Below are 25,886 nucleotides of genomic sequence, written 5' to 3' on the forward strand. Positions count from 1 at the left end.
TATCACACGTGTAATACAGACACTCCCCCGTGTAATATCACATGTGTAATACAGACACTCCCCCGTGTAATATCACACGTGTAATACAGACACTCCCCTGTGTAATATCACACGTGTAATACAGACACTCCCCCGTGTAATATCACACGTGTAATACAGACACTCCCCCGTGTAATATCACAGGTGTAATACAGACACTCCCCCATGTAATATCACAGGTGTAATACAAATACACCCCCCAGTGTAATATCACATGTATAATACAGACACACTCCCCCATGTAATATAACACGTGTAATACAGACACACTCCCCCATGTAATATCACACGTGTAATACAGACACACTCCCCCATGTAATATCACATGTGTAATACAGACACTCCCCGTGTAATATCACACGTGTAATACAGACACACTCCCCCATGTAATATCACATGTATAATACAGACACTCCCCCCATGCAATATCACACGTGTAATACAGACACACTCCCCCATGTAATATCACACGTGTAATACAGACACACTCCCCCATGTAATATCACATGTGTAATACAGACACTCCCCCGTGTAATATCACACGTGTAATACAGACACACTCCCCCATGTAATATCACATGTGTAATACAGACACTCCCCCGTGTAATATCACACGTGTAATACAGACACACTCCCCCATGTAATATCACATGTGTAATACAGACACTCCCCCGTGTAATATCACACGTGTAATACAGACACACTCCCCCATGTAATATCACATGTGTAATACAGACACTCCCCCGTGTAATATCACACGTGTAATACAGACACTCCCCCCATGTAATATCACGGGTATAATACAGACAGTCCCCCCGTGTAATATCACACGTGTAATACAGACACACTCCCCCATGTAATATAACACGTGTAATACAGACACTCCCCCGTGTAATATCACACGTGTAATACAGACACACTCCCCCATGTAATATCACATGTGTAATACAGACACTCCCCCCATGTAATATCACACGTGTAATACAGACACACTCCCCCATGTAATATCACACGTGTAATACAGACACACTCCCCATGTAATATCACACGTGTAATACAGACACACTCCCCCATGTAATATCACATGTGTAATACAGACACTCCCCCCATGTAATATCACTCGTGTAATACAGACACACTCCCCCATGTAATATCACAGGTGTAATACAGACACTCCCCCCGTGTAATATCACAGGTGTAATACAGACACTCCCCCGTGTAATATCACAGGTGTAATACAGACACTCCGCCGTGTAATATCACAGGTATAATAAAGACACTCCCCCGTGTAATATCACACGTGTAATACAGACACTCCCCCGTGTAATATCACATGTGTAATACAGACACTCCCCCGTGTAATATCACAGGTATAATACAGACAGTCCCCCCGTGTAATATCACACGTGTAATACAGACACTCCCCCCGTGTAATATCACAGGTATAATACAGACAGTCCCCCCGTGTAATATCACACGTGTAATACAGACACACTCCCCCGTGTAATATCACAGGTGTAATACAGACAGTCCCCCCGTGTAATATCACACGTGTAATACAGACACACTCCCCCATGTAATATAACACGTGTAATACAGACACACTCCTCCATGTAATATCACACGTGTAATACAGACACACTCCCCCATGTAATATCACACGTGTAATACAGACACCCCCCCCGTGTAATATCACAGGTGTAATACAGACGCTACCCCCGTGTAATTGTTATGATCTGCAACATGTACTAAGGAAAGATAGGGGAAAGCTGTCCCTACAGTAAGACTAAGCTGAATCCCTACCATGTAGCGGGCTGCCTGTTCCTAGCGAACAGAGCCGCCTTAGTCCTCGGCTAGTCTGAACAAAGACCTATAGCATAAGGGGAGGGGTCCCTAAAAGAACTAAGGACTGGAACAAAAATGGGACACTTCCTAAACAGAGAAGTTGTTGCAGAACACAAAAAGACAAACTGACAAAAGGTACTAGAGGTCCCAGAGGACCAAGCGAACTCAGAGATATAGGCACCGGAGCACCTGGCTAGCAAAACAGTCAAACAACACTGAAGTCCAGCACAGCCAGGAGGGCGGAGCTGGAATATAAAGGCAGATGGTCATATGACCGCAAAACACAAGATGGAAAAACAAACAGGAGGGTTCTAACAGTACCCCCTCTTTTATGAGGATCCTCCGGATCCTCCAGGCCCAGGCCTATCCGGAAACCTCCTGTGGAAAGATTTAACAAACCTAGGAGCAGAGACATCATCCGTCCTTACCCAGGAGTTGTCTTCAGGACCGAAACCCTTCCAGGAGACGAGATACTGTAATCTCCCTCTATGCCATCTAGAATTCAAGATACGAGAAATGTCATATTCGCCGTCTTCCACCACAGGAACCATGTCACCCACAGTAAACAAAACCTCCTTACGTTTCCTGTCAAAATACTTCTTGGACTTCTTGTTAGCCTCTTGAAGGTTGCAATGTACATTTGTCCAAACTCTCTCCAAATCACCGGAAAAATTCTCCTCCTCCGGCACCCCCAACCCCAATTTGGAGAACGAACCAAAAAACGGATGTCTCCCAGTACAACAAAAAAAAGGAGAACACCCAGCAGAGGAGGATGTATGATTGTTAAGAGCAAATTCTGCGAGTGGCAGAAACTCAGACCACCCCTCTTGATTGTCCGCCACAAAACAACGCAAAAACTGTTCAACATCCAGGTTCTTTCTTTCAGTCTGTCCATTAGACTCAGGATGATACCCAGACGAAAATGACAAATGAACTCCCAACCTGTCACAAAAAGCACGCCAAAAGCGAGCCACAAACTGAGGTCCTCTATCAGAAACAATGTCAGTAGGAACACCATGAAGCTTGACAATCTCCTTAACAAACGCCTTAGCGAGTGTCTTGGCGCAGGGCAACTTAATGAATGGAACCAAATGACACATCTTACTAAAACGGTCCACGACCACCCAGATGACAGTAAAACCCTCGGACACAGGAAGATCGTAATAAAATCCATAGTGAGATGCGTCCAAGGCGCACTAGGAACCTCCAGAGGGCAAAGCAACCCCGCAGCAGGAGTATGTGAAGCCTTTGACCTAGGGCACACAGTACATTGACGCACCCACTTGATGACTTCTTTCTGCCATCCAGGCCACCAAAAACTGCGACTGATAAGTCTCTTAGTCTCCGAAACTCCTGGATGACCTGCCAACCGAGACTCATGACACTCCACAAACAAATCTCTCCTAAAGGTTCTAGGCACGAACAACCTCCCATGGGGAGTGTTAGATGGAGCATCATCTTGAGCTTTCAGAATCCCATCCTCCAAAACGGAGTCCAATGCCGCCACCACAACTCCTTTCTGTAAAATGCTCTACTCCTCCTCGGCACCGACCGTAGGAGAGAAGCTGCAAGATAAAGCATCGGCTTTAACATTCTTAGTACCAGGGATATAGGTAACAGAAAAATGAAACTGAGAAAAAAAAAAGTGCCCACCTAGCTTGACGGGCATTCAAGAGCTTGGCAGCATCCAGATAGATAAAATTCTTATGATCTGTGAAAACCTGAATAGGAAATCTAACGCCTTCCAAGAAATGACGCCAATGTTCAAACGCGAGGTTAATAGCCAGCAACTCCCGATTTCCAACATTATAATTCAGTTCAGTTTCCGAATTTTTTTTCGAAAAGAAGGCACAAGGATGTACTCCACACTTGTTCTCCTGAGACAAAACTGCTCCGACCCCCACCGATGAAGCATCGACCTCGACCAAAAAAGGCTTGGTCTCATCAGGCTGCATAAGGATAGGGGCAGAACTGAACCTCTCTTTGAGATACTCAAACGCTTCAATGGCTTCAGTAGTCCACTGGACCGTATTCACACCTTTCCTGGTGAGATCGGTCAGCGGCTTAACAATTACAGAAAAATTCTTAATGAATTTCCTGTAATAATTGGCAAAACCCAAAAATCTCTGTATAGATTTCAAACCAATAGGCCTAGGCCAATTCCTGCACAGCCTGAACCTTCACCGGGTCCATCTCAAAGCCCTCGCTGGAGATAATGGAGCCCAAAAACTAATTTTCTGCACAGCGAACTCACATTTCTCCAGCTTAGCAAAGAGTGAATTATCACTCAATAACTGCAAAACTTCACGTACACTCTGCCAATGAGACTCCAGATCTGGTGAATAAATCAAAATGTCATCCAAATACACAACCACATTCTTACCAATCAAAGGTCTCAGGACGTCATTAATAAGATTCTGAAGAAATGCAGGTGCATTGGTGTCAGGAACATATTAATATCAGGAAAATGTTCTTCCATTTCTGCCTAACATAGATGTTCACCCTCCCTTATTCCCCTTCTGCTCAGCACAAAAGCTCCAATTAGCACACGCATGGTAAATAGTTTATGCAAACACAGCCAGCCAAGGAGTGTTATAACTTCGTTAGGAAGCAAGCATCTTGTCTCTGAAAGACGCAGGAGGTAATTAAAACCCAGGCTGGCACTAATTTGCGTGTAACTGTTGAAGCTGCTTCCCAAGCCTCAAAGGTAAATTTCTAGACGCACTGACTTCAATATTAAATATGAAATCTTGTGAGTTCCATAGGTCCGACAGTAACGGGACCCATATGTGTCGTGACCAAATCAGCCCAGGAATGTATAGGTAGTTTTCCAGGGCTGTAACCAAAATCAGGGAGCTGCAGCACAAAAACACCAGAATGGCAGACTGCAGTTATGTGATGTGTGATATCTAAATAAAGATAAAATCATAAGGGAAAAAATGGCGTAGTTTGCACGCTTCTGCAATCAACGAGCGATGAGTTATTGCAGAAGTCAGCGTTTTTAATGAAAATGTACAGGCTGGAGACCGGCCCACATGATGTCACCACAAGGGGCGTGTGGCCAGATCTCCCCTTAGGTATAAGAGAATCTATGGAGAAGACAGGAGCACTCATTGCCAGGGGGGAATAAGAATTATAAGCAACGGGTCCTGTTCAATAACAGCATAATCTGGAGAGCCCCTCCTCCACCTATATTGAATCGTCTCCGCGATTGTATAGTGTAAGTAAGTTATCTTCTCTTTCCTCCTGTTTATTTTATGTAACTGCGTATGTATTTTAATGTCTCCCTTGTAACATTCTTGTACATATTTTTCCTAAACACTGCCTCCCTTTTGGATTAAATATAAAATTTAATAGTTCTGTTTCTTGTGTTCTGTAATTGTCCCCTCCCCCGAAGCCATATGCGCTACCAAAACGCAGGCGTCTGGCCAGGCCTGTATTATATTTCAAACTCGGCCGGTGGTGGCAGAGTATTAATAATTGGGCTATCGTGAAGCTGACAGTGACCGTATGGAGGGCGTTAAACACGGATTCCAGGCTGTGGGACCCAGGGTGTTAAGCCATACTCTCACTGGTCGCTTACCGATACCTACGTAGAGAGTAGTCTGGATCGCGTGCTAGCGACTCCGGACGAAATGTGGACAGCGTGACGGCACGGTGAGATATTGCGTGATCTCCCCGGTGTCGTTCCTGACTGTGTGTGTGTAGAATCCCTGACAAATTGGTGGCAGTGGTGGGATACTGTGTGATCCTGCCGGTGTCGTCCTGACAATTGGTAAGACCAAAAGGCATCACCAGATTCTCAAAATGACCTACCGGAGTGTTAAAATCAGTTTTCCATTCATCACCCTCCTTCACTCGTAACAAATTGTATGCCCCCCGGAGATCAATCTTAGAGAACCACTTGGCCCCCACCAACTGGTTAAACAAGTCAGGAATTAACGGCAATGGGTAGGAATTGCGTACGGTAATCTTATTAATTTCACGAAAATCCAGACATGGACGTAAACCGCCGTCCTTTTTTTTAACAAAGAAGAATCCAACAGCCACAGGAGACTTAGAAGGTCTAATGTGACCAGCAGCCAGGCTAGTCTGTATGTACTCCTCCAAGGCCTTTCTTTCAGGGATAGTCAGATTAAACAAGCGACTCTCGGGAAGAGTAGCACCTGGAACAAACTCAATGGCGCAATCATAATCCCTATGAGGAGGTAAAACTTGCGACTCCTCCTCCGAAAAAAACTTTCAAAAATCTTGAATAGGTACAGGTAATTCCCCTTTTTCCACCGCCGCAATGCCGTTACAACATTTATCATAGCACTTCGGACTCCAAGACTTAATCATAGAATCATAGAATCATAGAATCATAGAATGGTAGAGTTGGAAGGGACCTCCTGGGTCATCTGGTCCAACCCCCTGCTCAAAGCAGGATTCACTAAATCATCCCAGACAGATCATAGAATCATAGAATGGTAGAGTTGGAAGGGACCTCCTGGGTCATCTGGTCCAACCCCCTGCTCAAAGCAGGATTCACTAGATCATCTCAGACAGATGTCTGTCCAGCCTCTGTTTGAAGACGTCCATTGAAGGGGAACTCACCACCTCTCGTGGCCGCCTGTTCCACTCATTAATCACCCTAACTGTCAAAAAGTTTTTTCTAATATCTAATCTGTGTCTCCTCCCATTTAGTTTCATCACATTACTAGACCAGTCCAGCAAAGGATTGAGCAGTTTTAACCAAGGCAATCCTAGAACAACTGGAGAGGGCAAATTATCTAATACAACCAAGTCCAAAATTTCTTGGTGAAGTCCATTGATAGTGAGGGGAAATGCAGCAACCTTGTGAGTAATACATTTCAAGGGAGTGTTATCAATTGCAATCACAGAAATAGGTGATGACAAAGGTTTGGATTTAAGTTTCTCCAAAAACCCTTTATCAATCACATTAAGTGTTGAACCACAATCCACAAATACCTGAAATTCAATCAAATCTCCCTGCAGAGTAGTACTCCTAGAAAGAAATACTCCTGCAGAGCGTAAACAAGCTATACGGGCGCACATGACCTTTTTTTTTTCTTTACTTAAACGACGCTCACAATACTTAATCAAATGGTCAGCTTTACCACAATAAAGACACAATCCCTCGGTGAACCTGCGGTCTCTTTCCTGAGGTCGGAGTGACATCGCCCCAACCTCCATCGGTTCTCCACCGTCTGAGCAGATTTTCTGGGGACTAGGACCTGGCATTACAGGAGTCTTTACCTCATTCTGCCTAGATCTCAGCCTTCTGTCCACACGAACAGCTAAAACCTTAACCCTTTCACTCACACCAGCAAGAAATAAACATTTCAGCGCAGGATCATTCAATTTAACTTCTGAGGCCCATCTCCTGAAGTGTGTGCAATAATTTTCAACATCACCTGACCCCTGATTCAAACGCCTGAGTTCTGCCTCAGCAAATGAGATTCTATCAGGATCATCATATAATAGCCCCATAGCAGAAAAAAATTCTTCAACAGACCTTAAACACAGATCATTAGGTTGGAGAGAAAAGGCCCACCCCTGTGGTTCATTGCGCAAAAGTGACATAATAAAACCAATGCGCTGTGATTCATTCCCAGAGGATCTTGGTCTCAAACAAAAATATAACAAACAAGCAGTTTTAAAGAAAAAAAAATCTTGCTGTTTACCATAAAAAACATCAGGCAGTCCTACCTTGGGTTCCACAAAATGCGCTCCAGGACAGCTACTCACGTGTTGCTGAAGCTCGTCCACCTCCAGAGACAATCCCTGCAGGTGTTGAGCCAACTCCTGGATGGAAACCATACTGATCCCCAAATTTCTTTCCTTTTAGATTTTTGGGCTGGACTTACTGTTATGATCTGCAGCAAGCACTAAGGAAAGATAGGTTGAAGTCTGTCCCTACAGTAAGACTAAGCTGAATCCCTACGATGTAGCGGGCTGCCTGTTCCTAGCGAACAGAGCTGCCTTAGTCCTTGGCTAGTCTGAACGAAGACCTATAACATAAGGGGAGGGGTCCCTAAAAGAACTAAGGACTGGGACAAAAATGGGACACCTCCTAAACAGAGAAGTAGTTGCAGAACACAAAAAGACAAACTGACAAAAGGTACTAGAGGTCCCAGAAGGACCAAACGAATTGACAGAGAAAGGAACCGAAGCACCAGGCTAGAGAAACAGTCAAACACTGAAGACCAGCACAGCCAAAAGGGCGGGGCTGGAATATAAAGGCAGGTGGTCACGTGACCGCAAAACACAAGATGGAAAAAACAAACAGGAGGGTTCTAACAGTAATATCACACATGTAATACAGACACTCCCCCGTGTAATATCACACATGTAATACAGACACTCCCCCCTGTAATATCACATGTGTAATTCAGACACTCCCCCGTGTAATGTCACACATGTAATACAGACACTCTCTCAGTGTAATATCACACATGTAATACAGACACTCCCCCCATGTAATATCACACGTGTATAATAGACACTCGCCCCATGTAATATCACACATGTAATACAGACACTCTCTCAGTGTAATATCACACGTGTAATACAGACACTCCCCCCGTGTAATATCACACGAGTAATACAGACACTCCCACGTGTAATATCTCACGTGTAATACAGACACCCCCCGTGTAATATCACACATGTAATATAGACACACTCCCGTGTAATATCACACGTGTAATACAGACACTCCCCACATGTGATATCACACGTGTAATACAGATACTCCCCCGTGTAATATCACATGTGTATAATAGATACTCGCCCCATGTAATACAGACACTCCCCCCATGTAATATCACACGAGTAGTACAGACACTCCCCCCCGTGTAATATCACACATGTAATACAGACACTCCCCTGTGTAATATCACAGGAATAATACAGACACTCCCCTGTGTAATATCGCATGTGTAATACAGACACTCCCCCGTGTAATATCACATGTGTAATACAGACACTCCCCCGTGTAATATCACAGGTATAATACAGACACTCCCCCCGTGTAATATCACATGTGTAATACAGACACACTCCCTCCGTGTAATATCACACGTGTAATACAGACACTCCCCCGTGTAATATCACAGGTGTAATACAGACACTCCCCCGCGTAATATCACACATGTAATTCAGACACTCCCCCATGTAATATCACACGTGTAATACAGACACTCCCCCCGTGTAATATCACACATGTAATACAGACACTCCCCCATGTAATATCACAGGTGTAATACAGACACTCCCCCATGTAATATCACACGTGTAATACAGACACTCCCCACGTGTAATATCATACATGTAATACAGACACTCCCCCATGTAATATCACAGGTGTAATGCAGACACTCCCTCCAGTGTAATATCACACGTGTAATACAGACACTCCTCCATGCAATATCACAGGTATAATACAGACACTCCCCCTGTGTAATATCACATGTGTAATACAGACACTCCCCCGGGTAATATCACACATGTAATACAGACACTCCCCTGTGTAATATCACACATGTAATACAGACACCCCCCCCCGTGTAATATCACAGGTGTAATACAGACACTCCCCCCCGTGTAATATCACAGCTGTAATACAGACACTCCCCCGTGTAATATCACAGATATAATACAGACACTCTCCCATGTAATTTCACAGGTGTAATACAGACACTCCCCCCCGTGTAATATCACAGGTGTAATACAGACACTCCCCCCGTGTAATATCACAGGTGTAATACAGACACTCCCCCCGTGTAATATCACAGGTGTAATACAGACACTCCCCCCGTGTAATATCACAGGTGTAATACAGACACCCCCCCTGTGTAATATCACAGGTGTAATATAGACACTCCCCCGTGTAATATTACAGGTGTAATACAGACACTCCCCCGTGTAATATCACAGGTGTAATACAGACACTCTCCCGTGTAATATCACGTGTAATACAGACACTCCCCCCGTGTAATATCACAGGTGTAATACAGACACTCCCCCCGTGTAATATCTCAGGTGTAATACAGACACTCCCCCGTGTAATATCACAGGTGTAATACAGACACTCCCCCCGTGTAATATCACAGGTGTAATACAGACACTCCCCCCGTGTAATATCACAGGTGTAATACAGACACTCCCCCCGTGTAATATCACAGGTGTAATACAGACACTCCCCCCGTGTAATATCACAGGTGTAATACAGACACTCCCCCCGTGTAATATCACAGGTGTAATACAGACACTCTCCCATGTAATTTCACAGGTGTAATACAGACACTCCCCCCCGTGTAATATCACAGGTGTAATACAGACACTCCCCCCGTGTAATATCACAGGTGTAATACAGACACTCCCCCCGTGTAATATCACAGGTGTAATACAGACACTCCCCCCGTGTAATATCACTGGTGTAATACAGACACCCCCCCCTGTGTAATATCACAGGTGTAATATAGACACTCCCCCGTGTAATATTACAGGTGTAATACAGACACTCCCCCGTGTAATATCACAGGTGTAATACAGACACTCCCCCGTGTAATATCACAGAGATAATACAGACACTTCCACGTGTAATATCACATGTGTAATACAGACACTGCCCCGTGTAATATCACAGAGATAATACAGACACTCTCCAATGTAATATCACAGGTGTAATACAGACACTCCCCCCCGTGTAATATCACAGGTGTAATACAGACACTCCCCCCCGTGTAATATCACAGGTGTAATACAGACACTGCCCCGTGTAATACCACAGGTGTAATACAGACACTCCCCCGTGTAATATCACAGAGATAATACAGACACTCTCCCGTGTAATATCACATGTGTAATACAGACACTGCCCCGTGTAATACCACAGGTGTAATACAGACACTCCCCCGTGTAATATCACAGGCATAATACAGACACTCCCCCGTGTAATACCACAGGTGTAATACAGACACTGCCCCCGTGTAATATCACAGGTGTAATACAGACACTCCCCCGTGTAATATCACAGGTGTAATACAGACACTCCCCCCGTGTAATATCACAGGTGTAATACAGACACTCCCCCGTGTAATATCACATGTGTAAAACAGACACTCCCCCGTGTAATATCACACGTGTAATACAGACACTTCCCCAGTGTAATATCACAAGAGTATAATAGACACTTCCCCGTGTAATACAGACACTCTCCCCCGTGTAATATCACACATGTAATTCAGACACTCCTCCCGTGTAATATCACACATGTAATACAGACACTCCCCCCGTGTAATATCACACGTGTAATACAGACACTCCTCCCTGTGTAATATCACACGTGTAATACAGACACTCCCCCGTGTAATTTCACAGGTGTAATACAGACACTCGCCCGTGTAATATCACAGGTGTAATACAGACACTCCCCCGTGTAATATCACACATGTAATTCAGACACTCCTCCCTGTGTAATATCACACATGTAATACAGACACTCCCCCGTGTAATATCACAGGTGTAATACAGACACTCCCCCGTGTAATATCACACATGTAATTCAGACACTCCCCCATGTAATATCACACGTGTAATACAGACACTCCCCCCGTGTAATATCACAGGTGTAATACAGACACCCCCCCATGTAATATCACAGGTGTAATACAGACACTCCCCCTGTGTAATTTCACAGGTGTAATACAGACACTCCCCCGTGTAATATCACAGGTATAATACAGACACTCCCCCTGTGTAATTTCACAGGTGTAATACAGACACTCCCCCATGTAATATCACAGGTGTAATACAGACACCCCCCCATGTAATATCACAGGTGTAATACAGACACTCCCCCTGTGTAATTTCACAGGTGTAATACAGACACTCCCCCGTGTAATATCACACGTGTAATACAGACACTCCCCCCGTGTAATATCACAGGTGTAATACAGACACCCCCCCATGTAATATCACAGGTGTAATACAGACACTCCCCCCGTGTAATATCACAGGTGTAATACAGACACTCCCCCCGTGTAATATCACAGGTATAATACAGACACTCCCCCCGTGTAATATCACAGGTGTAATACAGACACTCCCCCCGTGTAATATCACAGGTGTAATACAGACACTCCCCCCGTGTAATATCACAGGTATAATACAGACACTCCCCCCGTGTAATATCACAGGTGTAATACAGACACTCCCCCCGTGTAATATCACAGGTGTAATACAGACACTCCCCCGTGTAATATCACACATGTAATACAGACACTCCCCCGTGTAATATCACAGGTGTAATACAGACACTCCCCCGTGTAATATCACACATGTAATACAGACACTCCCCCCGTGTAATATCACTTGTGTAATACAGACACTCCCCCGTGTAATATCACAGGTATAATACAGACACTCCCCCGTGTAATATCACACATGTAATACTATACACATATCAGGGTGACAGTGTTCGGCACTGATAATACAGTATTAGATGCGTATAATATCCCCCATCTCAGTCGTCAGGTTATCTCTGAGCCCTCATGTGACTGTTATCTATGTAATAACATATTATAACACCCCACAGAAGAGCAGAAGCCCCCGCTGCCCCAAATCCTAGTCAAGAAAGCACAGGGCTGAGATCCCCGGGAGGCGATGGACGGAGGTGGAAGAAGGAGCCCAGGTACCTTGTTTTTTGGCAGGCATCTCGCAGCTCCGAGGACACTTCATAATCTCTTAATCTCCCTTCAACATCTGGTATATAATCAGGTTTAGAGGGGATTGTAGGTCCCATGGGATTGTGGGTATTGTGGTCCTGTGACGTGACCTGGCGACAGTAAGGGGACAGTTAGCAGGTACTGAAGAGGTTAAGTATCAGGGTGAACTGCGCTGGCACTCACCAAATATGTTAGGGACACGTAGCACAGCAGACATGGTGTGTTCAGTCAGGTGTACAGGCTGGGTCCTGAGCCGCTCACCAATCAGGCAACCTGTCCTAGTACCACCTGGGATCTAGCAGGCGAGGCAACAGTACCCGGCAATCTGGCCCTGCACCACCACAGACACCTCACCATGTCCTACTGAGGCCCCTGTGAGGAAGCTGACTAACGGTACCCGGTACCCCCATAACATCACACCCCGTACCATCTCAGCCCATAACATCACAGTCCAAAGTACCACCTGGGATCCAGCAGGCGAGGCAACAGTACCCAGCAATCTGGCCCTGCACCACCACAGACACCTCACCATGTCCTACAGAGGCCCCTGTGAGGAAGCTGACTAATGGTACCCGGTACCCCCATAACATCGCACCCCGTACCATCTCAGCCCATAACATCACAACCCAAAGTACCACCTGGGATCCAGCAGGCGAGGCAACAGTACCCGGCAATCTGGCCCTGCACCACCACAGACACCTCACCATGTCCTACAGAGGCCCCTGTGAGGAAGCTGACTTACGGTACCCCCATAACATCGCACCCCGTACCATCTCAGCCCATAACATCACAGCCGAAAGTACCACCTGGGATCTAGCAGGCGAGGCAACAGTACCCGGCAATCTGGCCCTGCACCACCACAGACACCTCACCATGTCCTACTGAGGCCCCTGTGAGGAAGCTGACTAACGGTACCCCCATAACATCGCACCCCGTCCCATCTCAGCCCATAACATCACAGCCCAAAGTATCACCTGGGATCTAGCAGGCGAGGCAACAGTACCCGGCAATCTGGCCCTGCATCACCACAGACACCTCACCATGTCCTACTGAGGCCCCTGAGAGGAAGCTGACTAACGGTACCCGGTACCCCCATAACGTCGCACCCCGTACCATCTCAGCCCATAACATCACAGCCCAAAGTACCACCTGGGATCTAGCAGGCGAGGCAACAGTACCCGGCAATCTGGCCCTGCATCACCACAGACACCTCACCATGTCCTACTGAGGCCCCTGTGAGGAAGCTGACTAACGGTACCCCCATAACATCGCACCCCGTACCATCTCAGCCCATAACATCACAACCCAAAGTATCACCTGGGATCTAGCAGGCGAGGCAACAGTACCCGGCAATCTGGCCCTGCACCACCACAGACACCTCACCATGTCCTACTGAGGGCCCTGAGAGGAAGCTGACAAACGGTACCCCCATAACATCTCACCCCGTACCATCTCAGCCCATAGCATCACAGCCCAAAGTACCACCTGGGATCTAGCAGGCAAGGCAACAGTACCCGGCAATCTGGCCCTACACCACCACAGACACCTCACCATGTCCTACTGAGGGCCCTGTGAGGAAGCTGACTAATGGTACCCGGTACCCCCATAACATCGCACCCCGTACCATCTCAGCCCATAACATCACAGCCCAAAGTACCACCTGGGATCTAGCAGGCAAGGCAACAGTACCCGGCAATCTGGCCCTACACCACCACAGACACCTCACCATGTCCTACTGAGGGCCCTGAGAGGAAGCTGACAAACGGTACCCCCATAACATCGCACCCCGTACCATCTCAGCCCATAACATCACAGCCCAAAGTACCACCTGGGATCTAGCAGGCGAGGCAACAGTACCCGGCAATCTGGCCCTGCACCACCACTGATACCTCACCATGTCCTACTGAGGCCCCTGTGAGGAAGCTGACTAATGGTACCTGGTACCCCCATAACATCGCACCCCGTACCATCTCAGCCCATAACATCACAACCTAAAGTATCTCCTGGGATCTAGCAGGCGAGGCAACAGTACCCGGCAATCAGGCCCTGCACCACCACAGAAACCTCACCATGTCCTACTGAGGCCCCTGTGAGGAAGCTGGCTTAATGGTACCTGGTACCCCCATAACGTCGCACCCCGTACCATCTCAGCCCATAACATCACAGCCCAAAGTACCACCTGGGATCTAGCAGGCGAGGCAACAGTACCCGGCAATCTGGCCCTGCACCACCACAGACACCTCACCATATCCTACTGAGGCCCCTGTGAGGAAGCTGGCTAATGGTACCTGGTACCCCCATAACATCGCACCCCGTACCATCTCAGCCCATAACATCACAGCCCAAAGTACCACCTGGGATCTAGCAGGCGAGGCAACAGTACCCGGCAATCTGGCCCTGCACCACCACAGACACCTCACCATGTCCTACTGAGGCCCCTGTGAGGAAACTGGCTAATGGTACCCGGTACCCCCATAACATCGCACCCCGTACCATCTCAGCCCACAACATCACAACCCAAAGTACCACCTGGGATCTAACAAGCGAGGCAACAGTATCCAGAAATCTGACCTTGCACCACCACAGACACCTCACCATGTCCTACAGAGGCCCCTGTGAGGAAGCTGACTAACGGTACCCGGTACCCCCATAACATCGCACCCCATACCATCTCAGCCCATAACATCACAGCCCAAAGTACCACCTGGGATCTAGCAGGCAAGGCAACACTACCCGGCAATCTGACCCTGCACCACCACAGACACCTCACCATGTCCTACTGAGGCCCCTGAGAGGAAGCTGACTAACGGTACCTGGTACCCCCATAACATCGCACCCCGTACCATCTAAGCCCATAACATCACAGCCCAAAGTACCACCTGGGATCTAGCAGGCGAGGCAACAGTACCCGGCAATCTGGCCCTGCACCGCCACAGACACCTCACCATGTCCTACTGAGGCCCCTGAGAGGAAGCTGACTAACGGTACCCGGTACCCCCATAACATCGCACCCCGTACCATCTCAGCCCACAACATCACAGCCCAAAGTATCACCTGGGATCTAGCAGGCGAGGCAACAGTACCCAGCAATCTGGCCCTGCACCACCACAGACACATCACCATGTCCTACTGAGGCCCCTGAGAGGAAGCTGACTAACGGTACCCCCATAACATCGCACCCCGTACCATCTCAGCCCATAACATCACAACCCAAAGTACCACCTGGGATCTAGCAGGCGAGGCAACAGTACCCGGCAATCTGGCCCTGCACCACCACAGACACCTCACTATGTCCTACTGAGGCCCCTGAGAGGAAGCTGACTAACGGTACCTGGTACCCCCATAACATCGCACCCCGTACCATCTCAGCCCATAACATCACAGCCCAAAGTACCACCTGGGATCTAGCAGGCGAGGCAACAGTACCCGGCAATCTGGCCCTGCACCACCACAGACACCTCATTATGTCCTACTGAGGCCCCTGAGAGGAAGCTGACTAACAGTACCTGGTACCCCCATAACATCGCACCCCGTACCATCTCAGCCCATAACATCACAACCCAAAGTACCACCTGGGATCTAGCAGACGAGGCAACAGTACCCGGCAATCTGGCCCTGCACCACCACAGACACCTCACCATGTCCTACTGAGGCCCCTGTGAGGAAGCTGACTAACGGTACCCCCATAACATCGCACCCCGTACCATCTCAGCCCATAACATCACAGCCCAAAGTACCACCTGGGATCTAGCAGGCGAGGCAACAGTACCCAGCAATCTGACCCTGCACCACCACAGACACCTCACCATGTCCTACAGAGGCCCCTGTGAGGAAGCTGACTAATGGTACCTGGTACCCCCATAACATCGCACCCCGTACCATCTCAGCCCATAACATCACAGCCCAAAGTACCACCTGGGATCTAGCAGGCGAGGCAACAGTACCCGGCAATCTGGCCCTGCACCACCACAGACACCTCACCATGTCCTACTGAGGGCCCTGAGAGGAAGCTGACTAACCGTACCCCCATAACATCGCACCCCGTACCATCTCAGCCCATAACATCACAGCCCAAAGTACCACCTGGGATCTAGCAGGCGAGGCAACAGTACCCGGCAATCTGGCCCTGCACCACCACTGATACCTCACCATGTCCTATTGAGGCCCCTGTGAGGAAGCTGACTAACGGTACCCCCATAACATCGCACCCCGTACCATCTCAGCCCATAAAATCACAACCCAAAGTACCACCTGGGATCTAGCAGGCGAGGCAACAGTACCCGGAAATCTGGCCCTGCACCACCACAGACACCTCACCATGTCCTACTGAGGCCCCTGAGAGGAAGCTGACTAACGGTACCCGGTACCCCCATAACATCGCACCCTGTTCCATCTCAGCCCATAACATCACAACCCAAAGTACCACCTGGGATCTAGCAGGCGAGGCAACAGTACCCGTCAATCTGGCCCTGCACCACCACAGACACATCACCATGTCCTACTGAAGCCCCTGTGAGGAAGCTGACTAACGGTACCCTCATAACATCGCACCCCGTACCATCTCAGCCCATAACATCACAGCCCAAAGTACCACCTGGGATCTAGCAGGCGAGGCAACAGTACCCGGCAATCTGGCCCTGCACCACCACTGATACCTCACCATGTCCTACTGAGGCCCCTGAGAGGAAGCTGACTAACGGTACCCGGTACCCCCATAACATCGCACCCCGTACCATCTCAGCCTATAACATCACAACCCAAAGTACCACCTGGGATCTAGCAGGCGAGGCAACAGTACCCGGCAATCTGACCTTGCACCACCACAGACACCTCACCATGTCCTACTGAGGCCCCTGAGAGGAAGCTGACTAACGGTACCCCGATAACATCTCACCCCGTACCATCTCAGCCCATAGCATCACAGCCCAAAGTACCACCTGGGATCTAGCAGGCGAGGCAACAGTACCCGGCAATCTGGCCCTGCACCACCACAGACACCTCACCATGTCCTACTGAGGCCCCTGTGAGGAAGCTGACTAATGGTACCCGGTACCCCCATAACATCGCACCCCGTACCATCTCAGCCCATAACATCACAGCCCAAAGTACCACCTGGGATCTAGCAGGCGAAGCAACAGTACCCGGCAATCTGGCCCTGCACCACCACTGATACCTCACCATGTCCTACTGAGGCCCCTGAGAGGAAGCTGACTAACGGTACCCCGATAACATCTCACCCCGTACCATCTCAGCCCATAGCATCACAGCCCAAAGTACCACCTGGGATCTAGCAGGCGAGGCAACAGTACCCGGCAATCTGGCCCTGCACCACCACAGACACCTCACCATGTCCTACTGAGGCCCCTGTGAGGAAGCTGACTAATGGTACCCGGTACCCCCATAACATCGCACCCCGTACCATCTCAGCCCATAACATCACAGCCCAAAGTACCACCTGGGATCTAGCAGGCGAGGCAACAGTACCCGGCAATCTGGCCCTGCACCACCACTGATACCTCACCATGTCCTATTGAGGCCCCTGTGAGGAAGCTGACTAACGGTACCCCCATAACATCGCACCCCGTACCATCACAGCTCAAAACATATCACCAGTACCCCCTATAACACACCCATAACATCACACCTTATAACATCACAGCCTGTAACGTACCCCATACCATCAAAGCACATAATATCATACCCAGTGACAACACACCAAGTAACAACACATCCGGGAGCAACACAGCCCATAACATATCGCCAATACACCCCATAACATCACACCCCATAAATCACAGCCCAAAATAAAAAAAGTAACATCACACCATAAAACAAAACACCCCATTACATCACATCCAGTAACATTACAGCATGTAACACACCGCAAAACATTGTGAATACACCCCATAACACCACACCCCAAAACATCACAGCCCGTACCATCACAGCCCATAACATCACACCCCAAAACATATTGCCAGTACACCCCATAAAAATCACACCCCGTAACATCACACCCCAAAACATATCGCCAGTACACCCCATAAAAATCACACCCCGTAACATCACACCCCAAAACATATCGCCAGTACACCCCATAACACCACACCCTGTAACATCATGCCACATACCATCAAAGCGCGTAATATCACACCCAGTAACACAGCCTGTAACATATTGCCAGTATACCCCATAACACAACCCATAAATCACAGCCCAAAACAAAACACCCCGTAACATGACATCCTGTAACATCACACCCCATAATATAAAGCCAGTACACCTCTTACCTCACAGCCCGTAACATATTGCCAGTATGCTCTGGAAAATCACAGCTTTTAACAACACAGCTGAGAATAACACAGCCCATAACATCACACCCCAAATCATATCGCCAGTACACCTCATAATAACACATCCCAAAACATATTGCATAGTGCACACTACATCATACCCCGTAACAATACAATCCATAACATCACACCCTGTTGCATATCACCAGTACACCCTATAATAACACACCCCATAACACCACACCCCAAAACATATTGTCAGTACACCCCATAACATCACATCCTGTAACGTCAAAACCCAAAACATATTGCGTAGTACACCCCATAAAAACAAAAATAACCCATATAACACCACATCCCATAACATATCGCCCAGTACATCCCATGTCACGTATAACACCAGAGTGATCACGCCAATCTCACCGCTGCCACCAATTTGTCAGGAACAACAGCAGGGGGAATCACACAGATACCGCCACCTGTTTGTCAGGGAACGCAACTCTGCTGCCTCCAATTGTTAGGACAATTATGCCATTGACTGACAAGGGATGGAAGAGGGGCTGCTCCCACTACTAGGCCAGTTATTGGGAAACTCGCAGTGAGCGTATAGTATATACACCTCTATAGTATATACACCTATACAACTGTCACTCAAAGTGAGGGAAGGAACAAGTTTACAACGACAGTAAGAGGGGGAAAGGAGCCCAACAACTAGGAAAAGGGGGAGTGGAGACCCCTGGGCAGATCTAATATCACCCTGACTACCCTGTTGTCCCTATATAGGTTCCGCACCTATCGCTCAGCAGGAAACCTAATCCCTGAATGTCCCTAGAGATTGGTCCTAGGTACGGAGGGGACAGGGTGAACACTAGTCAGGCCCCACTGTAACTAAAGACAACAAGGTAAACAAACAAAGGGGATACACTTAGCTTGAGAAGACACCAGAGAGATAATGCCAACTGTCCTCCAAGAGAAGTCCAAGAAGAAACTAGCTGACTACTAATACTTCAGGCATGGGCAGAGGAACATAGAACTATCACCGGCGACTGTCTGGAGACACTGAGAGTTTTTAACTACCAAGCAAGGGTGTGTCAATTAGCAGCAGAAGGTGGAGGTCGCTGCTGGGTCCTAAAGAAAGAAGGATATCACTACACTACAGGGATGAGAGGATCAAGAAGGCGTCTGCAATGCCAAGAGCAGTGACCTTCTACAGCCGGATCCAGAGCGACTATCTGTCACACTTGATACACCCTTGACAGTACCTCCCCCTTCTACCAGTGGCCTCCGGACACTCAGGGCCAGGTTTCTTAGGATAAGAGTTGTGGATTGCATGAACCAACCTGGGGGCATTCACCTCTGATGAAGAAACCCACATCCTTTCCTCTGGACCATAACCCCTCCAGTGCACCAAGTACTATAGGGAAAGACGCTGGAGACGAGAATCCACAATCCTTGAAATTTAAAACTACAAAATTACCATCTACAATGATTGGGGTGGCGGCAGGGGAGAGGACTCAAGAGGTTCTACATATTTCATGAGCAGAGACCTGTGAAACACATTGTGGATCTTAAGGGCCTGAGGAAGCTCAAGACGAAATACTGCTGAGTTAATGATGGCAGTAATTTTATAGGGACCAATAAATCTAGGTCCCAGCTTCCAGGAAGGAACTTGATATTCCTGGTAGGTGACTCGCCCCCTGGGCCGCGTGGGAACCCGGAGCCGGGCCTTTTGTAAGTTGCTGGGGGTTGTAGTCTCAGTGTGGCGGTGACCCGGTCCGTGACCAGGGCGGTCAAACCAACCAGTGGCAGTCTTAGTGTAATAACAAATGTCCGACTACGCCACCCGTGGATTGCGGTCAGTGGGGACCGCCGCTGCGCAGCAGGCCGCTGAGGCTGATGTTGTAAGCGCAGCCAAGTATGGGATAACTCCCCACGGGAGAAGTATTGCCTCAGGGCAGCTAGTGTGGATGATGGGAGTGATGGTATGAGCGTCCCAGTACTAATGGTGCTGGTGCGGCCATGAAACACAGAGACGTGTGGTGCAGTTCAGGATCTTTACTGGTGTTATAAAGCAGACCCTCCCGGGAGTACTGGTTAGCAGTAGAGGCCTGGTCAGTCTGTGAGCAAGCTGGATCTCCCCTGGCCAGGCGGAGTTGTAGGCCTCCCCGTCTATCTGCACTCTTTCCTGGCTACCTTGCTGTAAGCGGTTACAAGTAGCCCACGTCCCTGAGTATACCGTGTGGTGCTCACCCGTATGGCTGGTGACTTGGGGCCTTCTGTTAGCCTCCGCTCCTGGATGGCGGCGCTGGTCCCTTCCTTGTGACTGAGCCTCCGGGCTTCTATGGCAAGAGGACCTGGAATCCCCTGCCGGCTGGTTTCTGCTGCTGGGTGTATATCAGTCCCCACAGCCTCGGACTCCGGTGTCCGGTTGTAGTGTCCTCAGCCAGGGCGAGCTCTGCTCAGCTCCAGCCCCTGGTCTTCAGCTACTGTTCTTACAGAGCCCCTGCTGTATCTTTCCCTCTCCAAGCTCTGACTCTCAGACTCTGTCTGACCTAATCCCGCCCCAGACCCAGTTTATAAGGGCAGATTCCTCCCCTCCCAGGTCTGGGTGGGCCGTGTTGCATGCTTAGGGCTCCTGACAAGAGAAACCTCCCACTTGCTCTCAGACATAATATTTCTATTACTGTGGCAACCAGACCCCTGGGGTGCCACATTCCCCCCTAGTAAATTTTAGTACTCCGGGACTAAACACATTTTTAAAGAAACATAAATACAAGGGTATAAACAATAATACAATAACATATTTACAAGAAGCTTTAGTTATTTAAAGGTCACGGCAAGTCCGCAACCAGGTGTCCATATCACCCAAGGTGAAGTTTTAAGCGAAGTAGGGGACCTGTCCAAAGCAAACCCCTTGCGTTGGCCTTGGGCGAGGCTGCAAGGCTGAGCTAGCAAAGCTAGCTACTTTGGGCCGCAAGGAGGCCATGCCAGACAGGTTTTCTCTTCCGCGGCCATCTTCGCAAGAGGCACAATGTGCAACTATCTACAAAACTGTTCCGGTTATCCAGCGTCCATAACCTGTTAGTCCAAATAAATCTGCAGGGTAACTGAGAAACATAATTAATAACAGGCAACAACAAAAACCATCAACATTTCTCAATAAACAGGTAAATTTACAGTGCACTACTTTATATTTTCCAGCGAGCGGGCATCTGACCTTTAGTGATTCTAGTCGACCTACGGAGCTCACTAACTTGTCCTGCACTACAGGGTGTAGGAGGTGTTATGGGTAAGCTGGGCAGCTGTCTGCGTACTCTTTGGCTCACTAGGGGCACGGCAGGCTCACTACTAGCAGAGGGTTGATTCTCCTGGTATGGATTCTTCTGCCTCCTGGGCCGGCTGCTCTTCCAGCTCTACCTGATCTTCTGTAGGCACTTGAGAGGCTGGCTGGAGAAAGGTGAGGACGGGCACCACGATAGCGTTATTTACTTGTGTCCAGGACCGGGGAAAGTGCTGATCATTTCCTCCTTTTCCTCTAAGGGTTGAGCGTCTTCCTGATCTTCATCCGTGCTTTGCAACTTCTCGGGGCACTTTTTCAGGTGGTCTCTGGAGACAGTGGCTGTGGTGTCTCCTCCATCTTTGCTGATGACGTACACCTTTGGATTATGGTGGCTTGAGGGCAGTACGGTGTACGGGTCCTTTTCCCACTGGTCGTCCAACTTATGGAGCCGCCTTTTTCTTTTCAAGACCTGCTCTCCAGGTACCAGGGGAACAGTGGGAGCATGTTGGTTATAAGTCCTCTCCTGCCTTTCTCTTGATTGACAGAGACTTCGCTCGACGCTCTCCTGTACTTTCCGGTACTGCTGCTGCCGTTCTGTATCCCAGTCTGCCTCTGGCGAGGTGTCCTCAGGTGTCAGGACTCCCATATCCAGGTCAATAGGCAGCTTACCAGGTCTTGCTCTCATTAGGTAAGCCGGGGTACAGTTGGTGGAACCTACTGGGATGTGGTTGTACAGGTCCACCAGATCGGGCAGTTTCTCAGGCCACAGGCTGCGTTCTTCCAGGGGCAATGTTTTTAGCAGATCTATCACCACCTGGTTCATCTTCTCGCAGAGTCCGTTGGTCTGCGGGTGATAGGGCGTTGTTCTTATCTTCTTGCAGCCATACAGGTTGCAGAACTCCTGGAAGACTTCTGCTTCGAAGGCTGGTCCTTGGTCTGTCAACATTTGCTCCGGGTAGCCGTGTGGATGGCAGAAGTGCTGCTGGAAGGCTCTAGCTGCTGTTTGAGCCGTTAAGTCCTTGACGGGAACCACCACCAGGAACCGGGAGTAGTGATCTACGATTGTGAGGGCGTAGACATACCCAGATCTGCTCGGAGACAGTTTTCACATGGTCCAGGGCTACCAGTTCCAGTGGCTGTCTGGTGATGATGGGCTGCAGGGGAGTCTTCTGGCTGGCACGGTCCTTTCTTCTTAGGTTGCACGGGCCACAGTCTCTGTACCACCTCTCGATGGCTCCTCTCATGCCTACCCAGTAGAACCGTTCACGCAACAAGTACTCCAGCTTCTTCCATCCAAAATGTCCTGCTCCATTGTGGTATGCCTCCAGAACCATAGCCGCGTCTCGTCTTGGGACCACTACCTGCCAGGTCAACTCATGTGTTCGAGAGTTAACCATTCTCCGGCACAGCTTCTCCCTGTAGAGGAACAGTTTACTTTTCTCCTTCCACAGTTGCTTGGTCTCCTCCGGAGCGTCTGGGTCAAGACGGGCATCGGCCTGTGTCAGCATTTCCTTCACCAGACGGACTGCGGGATCACTGTCTTGCGTTTCCCCCCAGCTGTAGTGGGGCAAGGGATTGAACGTCACAGAGCGCCTGTCCTTCACACGGTGGGAATACAGGGTAATCCCATGACGGTGGAACGCAGGGAGCTCGACTTCTTACAGATCTTCTGGATCTTCCCCTACGTCCGGTAAGTTTGGCATTCTAGACAGGGCATACGCGTTGGCATTTGAGCGTCCTGCCCGGTATTTGATGGTGAATTCAAAGTTGGACAGGCGGGCCATCCATCTCTGTTCCAGGGCACCGAGCCTTCCAGTGTCCAGGTGTGTCAACGGGTTGTTATCCATGTACACGGTGAACTTGGAAGAGGCAAGGTAATGCTTAAAACGTTCGGTTACCGCCCACACCACTGCCAGGAACTCGAGCTTAAATGAGCTGTAATTCTCAGGGTTCCTCTCCGTGGGCCGTAGCTTTCGGCTGGCGTAAGCGATTACCCGTTCTTTCCCCTGCTGGATCTGGGACAGTACGGCTCCTAGCCCGATGTTACTTGCGTCCGTGTGGAGGATAAAGGGCTGGCTGTAGTCAGGATATGCCAGGATTTCATCCCCCGTGAGGGCCATCTTCAGCTGACAGAAGGACTCCTCTTCCAGCTTTTCCCACCTGAAGGGCGGCTTCTGGTTTTTGGCTTTCCGAGATTGACCTATCAGGAGGTCCTGCATAGGGGCTGCCATTTTGGTGAAACCGGGAATGAATCTTCGGTAGTAGCCTACCAACCCGAGGAACTGCCGCACTTCCTTTATGCTGGAGGGTCTTGGCCAGTCTTTAATCACGGTGATCTTATCGGGGTCGGGAGCCACTCCGTCAGCACTCACCACGTGTCCCAGGTATTGCACCTTTGGTTTCAGGAGGTGACATTTGGAGGGTTTCACCTTTAAGCCATAGTTTGCCAGAGCTTCAAACACTTCGGCCAGGTGTTTCAGGTGGTCCTCGTAGGTCTTGGAATAGACGATGACATCGTCCAGGTATAATAGGACCGTCTCGAAGTTCCGGTGTCCCAGACAGCATTCCATCCACCATTGGAAGGTTCCTGGTGCGTTGCAGAGCCCGAACGGCATACAGTTAAATTCGCTGAGAACCATCGGGGTGGTGAATGCGGTCTTCTCCCGGTCCGCCTCTGCTATAGGAACCTGCCAGTACCCGCTAGTGAGGTCCAAAGTAGAGAAGAAGTTAGCAGATTTTAATGCAGCTAAGGACTCTTCTATCCTTGGTAACGGGTACGCATCTTTGTGTGTGATACGGTTGACCTTCCTGTAGTCTACACACATTCTCATGGTGTTGCCTTTCTTTTTCACTAAGACTAGTGGAGCGGCCCAGGGGCTACAGCTGTCCCTAATTACCCCAGCCTCCTTCATGTCTTTTAACATCCCCTTGGCGTGCTGATAGTGTGCAGGGGGTACGGGTCAGTATCTCTCCTTTATGGGAGGATGGTCTCCCATTGGGATGTGATGTTCTACCCCCTTTACTCGCCCAAAGTCTAGGGGGTGTTTGCTAAACACTCTCTCGTACTCCTGAACCACCCGGTAGACTCCCTGTTTTTGGTGTGAGGGAGTGGAGTCAGTACCCAAATGCAGTTGCTGACACCAGTCCTCCATTGGTTTCTTAGAGCCGTTACCTTCCTCTGGTTGAGATGGAGGCAAGGGTTCCGCGGCCTGTACAGAGTTCTGGTTTATGGTGAACAATTTGGCTAGCGTGGCATACCGGGGCAGGTATACTTCTCTCTCCCCGATATTTATGATGCGGACGGGCACCCTCCCATGATGTACATCGACCACCCCCCATGCTGTCAAAATGGTGGGCCTACTGTCTGAGTAGACGGGTTCTACCATTGCTTGGTAGTCTCTACCTCTTAGACCAATAGCTGCCCGGCACCAAATCATCATCTCACTTTTTTGGGGCATGGCAATAGGGAACGGGTCACACATTCTCACGCTACCTATCTCACCACCAGATAGTTCCACTTGTTGCCGCTTCATCAGTGCCCGGATCTCTTTTTGGAGCATACGCTGCTGGCTGGAACTGGCGTTCTTGGCAACCTGCTGCAAAATAAGAATCACCTCTGCAAGACAGTTTTCGATTACGTTAGTACCTAGGGTTATTTTTGGGTGACTCTCGCGACGGTCAATGTCCACAATGATC

This window comes from Phyllobates terribilis, unplaced genomic scaffold, assembly GCF_046119375.1.
Source record: "Phyllobates terribilis strain yellow unplaced genomic scaffold, ASM4611937v1 Scaffold_11__3_contigs__length_659146591, whole genome shotgun sequence".
Taxonomy (NCBI): domain Eukaryota; kingdom Metazoa; phylum Chordata; class Amphibia; order Anura; family Dendrobatidae; genus Phyllobates; species Phyllobates terribilis.